Consider the following 10059-nt stretch of genomic DNA (forward strand, 5'->3'; position numbering starts at 1 on the left):
TTGCGTACAAAGTGCTGTGTGGTAACTCATAACTGCTGACAATTACATTGTTCTTAGCCTTTGGAGAGCAAGCACAGCACAGATACTGGCTTGTGTAGGCAGTCTGGCTTGCTGGGGATAATATAGGGTAGGCAGGGAACTGTGCTGCCTGGAAAAACCCTGCTCAGGGGGGAGAGAGATGGCGTGTCTCTGCCCAAGAGAGGTGATTGCCAAGGAGCTGTGGATCCTTGACGGACTATGGGGGGGGGGGGGGGAAATACAGGTGCAGTTGCTCTGAACTGTGACAGGCACCTGTCTCAGTTCCCAAGCTAACAGCATCTCTGCCCCATCTCATGTGAGAGCACTTACCCCAAGCCTTCAGCCACCACCTCTCTTGGGATGCAGTCCTGATTGCCCCAGGCCCAGCTTAGGTTCAGTAGCTGCCATTCCACTCCTCTGGAGTTATAACCAGTGGCATCCAGTGACCAGACAGCCTTTCTAATGTGAATTATTGTTTTAGAACCACAGCATTTCAGAGAAAAAGATCTTAAAATCAATGAACAGACAATATGCATGTCTAGCTTACCAGGTGTCGGTCCACCTTGCACATGGACATCCAGATAGGACTAAGATTCCTACAGACACCCCAAGGCATCTAGAGCTAGGTATGCAGTCTGTTCCCTTAACTCACAAACCAGTTCACTCCCTCTGCTTGAGTTTTTGTCTTTAAATTCTGCTCAATCTTTAACTTAAACCCCTGCCCCCAAACTTTCCCCCACCCCATAAGACCAAGTCACTTGTCAACTGTTTATACCCCTTTGATCTGTTAGCTCCCAACACCGGTAACACTACTTCATTGGAGATAAGATGTAGGATCCTTGACACTAATAGCTTTGGGGGTATTGTCTTTCTCCTGGCAACAGCCCTTGTTGAATTAAAGCAATTTAGGGTTATAATAAACATTCCACTAACCCAATATAGTTATAGTTTCTCAATAACTAGGTCACATACAGCATTCATAAAATTAATCCACACTAAAGGTTTATGTTGCCACAGCACAATATTAGAACATGACCGTAAGTTGTGGTAACTGATCATTAAACAGCGGAGACATCAGGCACTGATATGTTTACTGTCAAGGCAGCTGGCTGAGGTTGACCTTGGAGTGAGTACAACTGTAGATGTTAAACAGGGCTGTGCCTTTCTACACTGAGTGCTAACACTGAGCCCTGGCCTACACTATGAGTTTAGGTTGAATTTAGCAGGTTAGATCGATTTAACCCTGCACCCATCCACACAACGAAGCCATTTTTGTCAACTTAAAGGGCTCTTAAAATCTATTTCTGTACTCCTCCCCAACAAGGGGATTAGCACTGAAATCAACATCACCGGGTCGAATTTGGGGTAGCGTGGATGTAATTCAACGGTATTGGCCTCTGGGAGCTATCCCAGAGTGCTCCATTGTGACCGCTCTGGACAGCACTTTCAACTCAGATGCACTAGCCAGGTACACTGGAAAAGCACTGGGAACTTTTGAATTTAATTTCCTGTTTGGCCAGCGAGGCGAGCTCATTGGCACAGGAGACCATGCAGTTCCAGAATCGCAAAAGAGTTCCAGCATGGACCGAATGGGAGGTACTGGATCTGATCACTGTATGGGGAGACAAATCAGTGCTATCAGAACTCCGTTTCAAAAGACAAAATGCCAATATATTTGAAAAAATCTCCAAAGACATGAAGGACAGAGGCTGTAACAGGGACCCACAGCAGTGCCGCGTGAAAATTAAGGAGCCCAGGCAAGTCTACCAAAAAACCAGAGGCAAACGGCCGCTCTGGGTCAGAGCCCGAGACATGCCGCTTCTATGATGAGCTGCATGCAATTCTAGGGGGTGCCCCTACCACTACCGCACCCCTGATCATGGACACCTGCGGGTGGGGGGGGGGAGTCTCATGCAACAGGGATGAGGAGGAGGAGGATAGCACACAACACTCAAGCGGAGAAACTGTTCTCCCCTACAGCTAGGAACTGTTTATCACCCTGGAGCCAATACCCTCCCAACCCAGGCTCCCGGACCATGAAGCCGGAGAAGGCAACTCTGGTGAGTGTACCTTTGTAAATATAATACATGGTTTAAAAGCAAGCGTGTTTAATGATTAATTTGCCCTGAAGACTTGGGATGCATTCACGGCCAGTACAGCTACTGGAAAAGTCTGTTAACGTGTCTGGGGATGGAGCAGAAATCCTCCAGGGACATTATTAAGGGGACATTCAGAGGTGGCTGTTCCTGCTGAGCTGTTTCCCTGCAGCTGAAAAGAAATCATCCCTGCTTTTAGCTACGCGGTGGGCTGGGGGTGGGGCATTCAAGCTGAGCTGTTCACAATTGGCTGGCAGGGATCTTCCCCGATACTAGTCACGCGCTGGGAGGAGGGGTGATCATCCCAGAGAAGTGAGTGGGGGGGGTTAGTTGGATTTGTGCTGCACGTTAACCCAAAAACAGCAGCCCCTCCTGTTAAATGGCCATCCCAACAGATGCTTGGTATGGGAAAGGAGGGCGCTGCTGTTTGAAACCATTCCCACACGTAATGAAGATTGAAGAAGCCGAAAGACTGTGGCTTACTATGGCTGCCTGCAAACCGAATTCTGTTGCCTGGCCCTGCGTGTGTGATCTCTCACACCAAATGGGCAGGCCCTCAATATAAGAGGCAAAATGCAACCTTGTACCGAAAGCACATGTGCTCTGTAATGTTAACAGCTTGGTTCACTGTGAAAGTCTACCCATTGTTCTCTAAAATGTGTCTTTTTAAATACTACTCTCCCCTCTTTTTCCTCCCGCAGCTGCAAATGTTTCAACACTCCCCCTATCATCTCCAGCCCCGAGGCTAGCGCAGATAAGAAGGCGAAAAAACCCACACTCGAGATGAAATGTTTTCTGAGCTCATGCAGTCCTCCTGCACTGAAAGAGCTCAACAGAATGCATGGAAGCAAACAATGGCAGAGTCCAGGAAAGCAGACACTGAACACGAGGAGAGGAGGGACGAGCAAGAGGAGAGGTGGTGGCATGCAATGCTGAGGCTACTGGGGGATCAAATCAATATGCTCTGGCGTCTGGTGGAGCTGCAGGAAAGGCAGCAGGAGCACAGACCACCGCAGAAGCCCCTCTGTAACCACCTGCCCTCCTCCCCAAGTTCCATAGCCTCCTCACCCAGATGCCCAAGCAACAGAAGGCTGGCATTCAATAAGTTTTGAAGTGCAGTGTGGCCTTGTCCTTCCCTCATCCACCACTCCACTTGGTGCTTCCCTCCTCTCCCACCCCTCCCAGGCTACCTTTAGTTATCCCTCTATTTGTGTGATGAATTAATAAAGAATGCATGATTTTGAAACAATAATGACTTTATTGCCTCTGCAAGCGGTGATTGACTTACAAGGAAGTAGAGTGAACCAAGTTTTTCATCAAGGGGGCAGGTTTTCATCAAGGAGAAACAAACAGAACTGTCACACTGTCGCCTGGCCAGTCATGAAACTGGTTTTCAAAGTTTCTCTGATGCACAGCGCGCCTTGCTGTGCTCTTCTAATTGCCCTGGTGTCTGGCTACACTTAATCAGCGGCCAGGCAATTTGCCTCAACCTCCCACCCCGCCATAAACATCTCCCCCTTACTCTCACAGATATTGTGCAGCACAAAGCGAGCAGCAATAACAATGGAATATTGGCTTCGCTGAGGTCTAACCAAGTCAGTAAACTGTGCCAGTGCGCTTTTAAATGTCCAAAGGCACGTTCTACCGCCATTCTGCACTTCCTCAGCCTAGAGTTGAACAGCTCCTGACTCCTGTCCAGGGTGCCTGTGTATGGCTTCATGAGCGAGGGCATTAAGGGATAAGCTGGGTCCCCAAAGGATAACTATAGGCATTTCAACATCCCCAACGGTTATTTTCTGGTCTGGGAAGTAAATCCCTTCCTGGAGCTGTTCAAACAGACCAGAGTTCCTGAAGACGCGAGCATCATGTACCTTTCCTGGCCATCTCACGTTGAGGTTGGTGAAATGTCCCTTGTGATCCACCAGTGCTTGCAGCACCATTGAAAAGTACCCATTGTGGTTTACATACTGGCTGCCAAGGTGCTCTGGTGCCAAGATAGGGATGTGTGTTCTGTCTTTCGCCCCACCACAGTTAGGGAATCCCATTGCAGCAAAGCCATCCACAATGACCTGCACAGTTCCCACAGTCACTACCCTGGATAGCAGCAGCTCAGTGATTGCGTTGGCTACTTAGATCACAGCAGCCCACACAGTAGATCTACCCACTCCAAATTGATTCCCGACTGACCGGTAGCTGTCTGGCACTGCAAGCTTCCACAGGGCTATCACCACTCGCTTGTGAACTGTGAGGACTGCTCTCATCTTGGTATTCTTGAGCTTCAGGGCAGGGGAAAGCGAGTCACAGAGTTCCAAGAAAGTGTCCTTATGCATGCGAAAGGATCACAGCCACTGGGAATCATCCCAGACCTGCAACACTATGCGGTCCCACCAGTCTATGCTTGTTTCCCAGGCCCAGAATCGGCATTCCACAGCATAAGCCTGCCCCTATTGCCACCAGGATGTCCAAATTGCCAGGGCCCATACTTTGAGAGAAGTCTGTGCCCATGACCCTCATCATTCTCGTCACTGTGCTGCTGTCGCCTCCTCACCTGCTTTTGCAGGTTCTGGTTCTGCACCTACTGCAGGATAATGCGCAAGGTGTTTACAATGCTCATAACTCCCGCGGTCATCTGAGTGGGCTCCATGCTTGCTGTGGTGTGGCGTCTACAGGAGAGCAGGGTTGCAGTGGAAGCGGTGGCTGACAGTTAGCACCGCACATATTTCCCGAGGAAGAACACATGTACCCAGGAGCCCATGACAGACAACATGGAGAAATTCACTATTGAGACAATAGCAGCAGAGCAGAGTTGCAGCAGAAGCGCTAGATGACAACGATTAGCAGTCCTACTGCACCATCTGCTGAAAGCAGTATGATGCCCGCACAGAAAAAAGGCGCAAAATGATTGTCTGCCGTTGCTTTCATGAAGGGAGGGGCAACTGACGACATGTACCCAAAACCCCCCGTGACAATGTTTTTGCCCCATCAGACATTGGGAGCTTAACCCAGAATTCCAATGGGCGGTGGAGACTGCAGGAACTGTGGGATAGCTACCCACAGTGCACCGCTCCATAAATCGATGCTGGCCACAGTAGTGAGGGTGCACTCCGCTGACTTAATGCACTTAGTGTGGACATATGCAATCGACTGTATAAAATTGATTTCTAAAAATTGACTTCTATAATATCGACCTAATTTCATAGTGTAGACATCTTCTGAGTATTGAAACTCAGGGTAATTGAAAGAACATTCTGCAAGGGACAGGCAAACAACAGGACAGCATGCTGCTTTCCTGGAGAAAAAGACCCAGGACGTCACTCTAAGATTGGGTAGTCTGCTGAAGTTGACAGGCAAGGATCCACTGGTGATGGTTCATATGACACTGCACCACAGGATCTCTCACAGACAGAAGATAATTTCAGGGAATGGAGAAGCTTGCTGAAGAAGAATGTCCAAGCAAACTTCTGAGTTTCTTCCTGTCCAAAGGAAAACAAAAGAAGGCAGAAGATTCTGGAAGTAAAATGATGGCTAAGTAAGTGTAGAGGGGAGGGTTTGGGTTTCGTGGAACATTAGCCCACCTTATATGGCGAGAGGGGGCTGAATAGTTTGGATGACCTCCACCTCAGTAGAAGGGGGACCAATATTCTCCTGGACAGGCTGGCTATAGTAGTAAACTAATAGCAAAAGGGAAGGATAAAACGAGGGAAGATATGAGTATGCAGCAAAAAAATTGAAATGTTGAGAACAAAATCAAGGAACCAAAGGACATAAAGAAGAAATTCTTGAATTGCCTATACACCAGTGCTAGGAACATGGGTAGGTTTACAAGACATGACCTCTTTTTTGGTAGTCTGCTCTCCGTCTGGGTGGATTTTTAAAATAGGAGTTAAAGTCTAGGGGTTTTGCAGAGCTGACAGTGCAGCCCAGAAAGGGCCTGACTGGTCTACTTTCCAATTGGTCCCACCCCTGCATCCACAGCAGATTGGTCCATTCCCTCACAGCCCTGGTTCCCAGCCCTGGGAGGGGGTCTCAAAGGGAGGCACTGACTGATGGCTGGCGCTGGGTCCTGGGTTTGCACCAGTTGCCCAGCCACCATGACAGGGAGCAACACTGCCCCCTTACTACCTCCAGTGAGTACCCCTGCTGCAGGTACCCCTTCTGTTACACACACAGAGATATTATATAATCATTATGGTTAGGAAGGGCCGCATTGCCAGTGCCAGCACTGCTCATCTCCTCCACCTGTGCCTGTATCTAGACATACAACCTTAGAATCACAGAATATCAGGGCTGGAAGGGACCTCAGGAGGTCATCTAGTCCAACCCCCTGCTCAAAGCAGGACCGATCCCCAACTAAATCATCCCAGCCAGAGCTTTGTCAGGCCTGACCTTAAAAATATCTAAGGAAGGAGATTCCACCACCTCCCTAGGTAACGCATTCCAGTGTTCCACCACCCTCCTAGTGAAAAAGTTTTTGCTAATATCCAACCTAAAACTCCCCCACTGCAACTTGAGACCATTACTCCTTATCCTGTCATCTGTTACCACTGAGAACAGTCTAGATCCATCCTCTTTGGAACCCCCTTTCAGGTAGTTGAAAGCAGCTATCAAATCCCCCCTCATTCTTCTCTTCCGCAGACTAAACAATCCCAGTTCCCTCAGCCTCTCCTCATAAGTCATGTGTTCCAGACCCCTAATCATTTTTGTTGCCCTCCGCTGGACTCTTTCCAATTTTTGTACATCCTTACCATGGATGCCTCTACCCAGATCCTGGTGTGGATTTGCAGAGACTGTGCCCTGCATATTCCACTCACAGAAAGCCAGGCTGGGGGGACCATCCAGTGTGAAAGGTGCCTGCTAGTAGAATCTCTCAGGAAGCAGGTGGGAGAACTACAGGAGGAAGTGGCTAGGCTGAGGAGCATCTGTGCCCAGAAGGAATTCCTCGAGAGTATTCATATGAAGACATCCAAGGCTGAGGAAGCTATCCAGCTACAGAGGAAGTCACAAAGCCACTTTGTCACACTACCAGGGAAGGAGGATATGACTGTCAGTCACAGGGAGGACACTGGCTGCTAGTTACTTCTGGCAGCGAGCAGTGCTCCACCCCTACTCCCACCCCTCCCACCATGGTGATGGAAAAACGTTATGTTGCCCTAGCAACGAGCTATGAGGATTCACCTCCAAAGGTGGAAGAGGAAAGGCCATGTACCCCCAAGGCTAGGAAGATCGCAACCACCGCTCCCAGGAGGAAACATAGGGTCGTGGTGTTTGGTGACTCTCTTCTGAAGGGGACGGAGGCACCCATCTGTTGCCTGGACATGCCATGGGCCCATATGTGAGACGTTATGGAGGGACTGTTGAGGATCATCTGCCCTTTATTACCCTATGCTACTCATCCATGTGGGCACTAATTATACTAGGAGGCATGACCCTCAGCAGATAAAAAGGGACCACAGAGATCTGGGAGTAAGGGTGAATCAATGACACCTAAAGCCCCGGTCCTCAAAAGGTATTCAGGGGGTAACCAGCCTCCTTTACACACCTAAATTCACCGGCTAGGCATCACTGACATTTTCAAAACTGACACTCACCTGCTACCCTTAATCACACAGACTCTAGGATGTCTACACTACAGCTGGGCAAGTGTCTCCCAGCCCGGGTTGACAGACTCACTCTAGCTCAACTCAAGCTAAGTGTGCTAGAAATATCAGTGTGAACATTGAGGCTCAGGCTAGCCACCTGATCTCAGACCCGAGGGGGTGGGAGCTTAGATCTACCTAAAGCTGTGGGTCCGAGCTCGGGTGGCTAGCCTGAGCCTCCATCAGTGCAACAATGTCCATCTTGCTATTTTTAGTGTGCTAGCACCAGCTGAGGTACCTCACGTCTGTCCATCCAGGCTGGGTACCATGGTCTCAGCTTCAGTGTACACATACTCCTAGGTTTCCACCAGATGGCATTCAGAAAGCCACCTAAGCCCTGACAGCCCCCTCCCCTCACAGCTAACAAGCAGCTCAAAGCCCCAGAGGTCCTGAAGTGGGATTTGCAAACTAAGTTGAAGAATGCCTATCTCACCAGTGGTCCCCGATCCTGTAGGTGTGCACCCCTCATACCTGATGTGTCAGACCCTGCAGCAGGAAGGCTGGGTGCAGACTACTCACATGTGGATGGTGTTGTGCAGAGGCCTGAACTCTAAGTTGTCTAAGATAATCAAAGTCGAGCTCAGAATGTTACATGAAAAAGGAGATAGAAAAACAATTAGTCCAACAAAAAAAGTCTACTTATACCACCAACAGATTATGTTGAGATCAAGGCAAGAATGGAATCAGAAAATAGACCAACATCAGAAATGCAGAAATTAGACCTGATTGGTAGACAAAATAATGAGGGGATGGGCTGTTCCTTAAGAGAAACTTAGAACATAGGGAGGATCAAAACACTAGGCTGGACTGAAAGAAGCAAGCTGACATCCCCAGCATCTCCTGGGACCCCAGGATCCATTACACCCTTGGACCTTCACCGTCCTGATCCAGAGAAATCTCCTGACTAGACCACAGCAGGAAGAGGGGACTGATGACACCTCTACCAGTGTTAGCTAACTCCCCAACACCTTGAATGTGAGATTTTAGTTCCTGGTCCTATCCCCTCCCCCATATGTCATTTTCCTCCCCACCTTATTTCTCCTCTTTTCTCATCTCTGTTTACTTTCTGTTTAAGAGTCTGGCTCTGCAAGACTGTCTTTCAGACTAGAACTGTGAGCCAGTAACCAGAAAGGCTCGTCTAAACAGCCTGATGCTGTTCCAAGTTTCCCAGGTCTCAGAGTGGCTAATGAGACCATATGCTGTGCCTAAGTTTCTTTAACAGTGAGGTTGCAAGTAACAGTCAGCTCCACAGGCAGAAGCTGTGTTTTCTTTCTTTGCTGTTCTTTTCCTTTCCGCTTTTGTCTTGTCTTCAAAGAAATGGGACTGGACTTTATCAACAGCTCCAAACCCCAGCTGAGGATCATACATGTAGGGAGGCACCTGTCTGTCCTGTCAGCCAGGTGCATGTGATCAGCCACTTAGGCATCTAAGCCCCTCTCCTTGCCATCTCCCTCTTAAGCCATCTCCCTGCTCTGCTTGCTGGTTTCTAAGGATTCCTTCCTTAGGCACCTAACTCTCCTCATACAGTCCATGGAGAGCCTGGACACCTAGCTCAGGGCAGAGGATTCCTCAGTGGCAGGCCACCTAGGATTAGGTATTGCAACACTGAGCAGAGCAATGACCAAGTATCTTTGAGGAACTAGGCCTTAGTCTTCCCCTCAGCTGTCTGAGCCCACAGACTCACCACATCCTGGAACGAAAATATGCCTTCCATCAAACTGCACGGCAGCTACAAGAGTGTGCTTCAACCTCAACGCTTTTTCTTGTTACAGACTCAATAGCCAGAAAGACATTGCCTTTGTATGGCAGATCTTATGCAGCAGCAACATTCAGGGTTTGTTCAGCATCCACCCTATAGCTCCCTCTTTTGTACACTACTTGTGGAATTCCCAGCATCTAAACTGAGTTAAGGTAAGCAGGAGAAAAGGAATCTTATTTCTTGCTTAATTTTACCTTGCCCCAAAGAGTCTGTGTCTATGCTAATGAATTCTCCCCCCACACCCTAAAAACAAAACAAAACAAAAAAAAACAACAACCCACCAGTAGTACTACCAGAATTTCAGATGGATCTGTTGAATTCCTCAAGTAGGCAACCTCTGCCAGCTTCTGGCTTTTATCAACCATAGTTAATGTGCAAACCAATTAAAAAACCATTATGATCCATTGCAAAAATGTTTAGTTCTCTATGGTGTATTTAATCTGATTACAATGCTGGCATTCTTTTACCGTCAACATCCCTTTCAACGAAATTCAGTAATCTCATTTCCTGATGAGAATATAAAATTATCCTTCATTATATCAACATGCAC

Source organism: Lepidochelys kempii, chromosome 27, assembly GCF_965140265.1.
Source record: "Lepidochelys kempii isolate rLepKem1 chromosome 27, rLepKem1.hap2, whole genome shotgun sequence".
Classification (NCBI taxonomy): Eukaryota; Metazoa; Chordata; order Testudines; family Cheloniidae; genus Lepidochelys; species Lepidochelys kempii.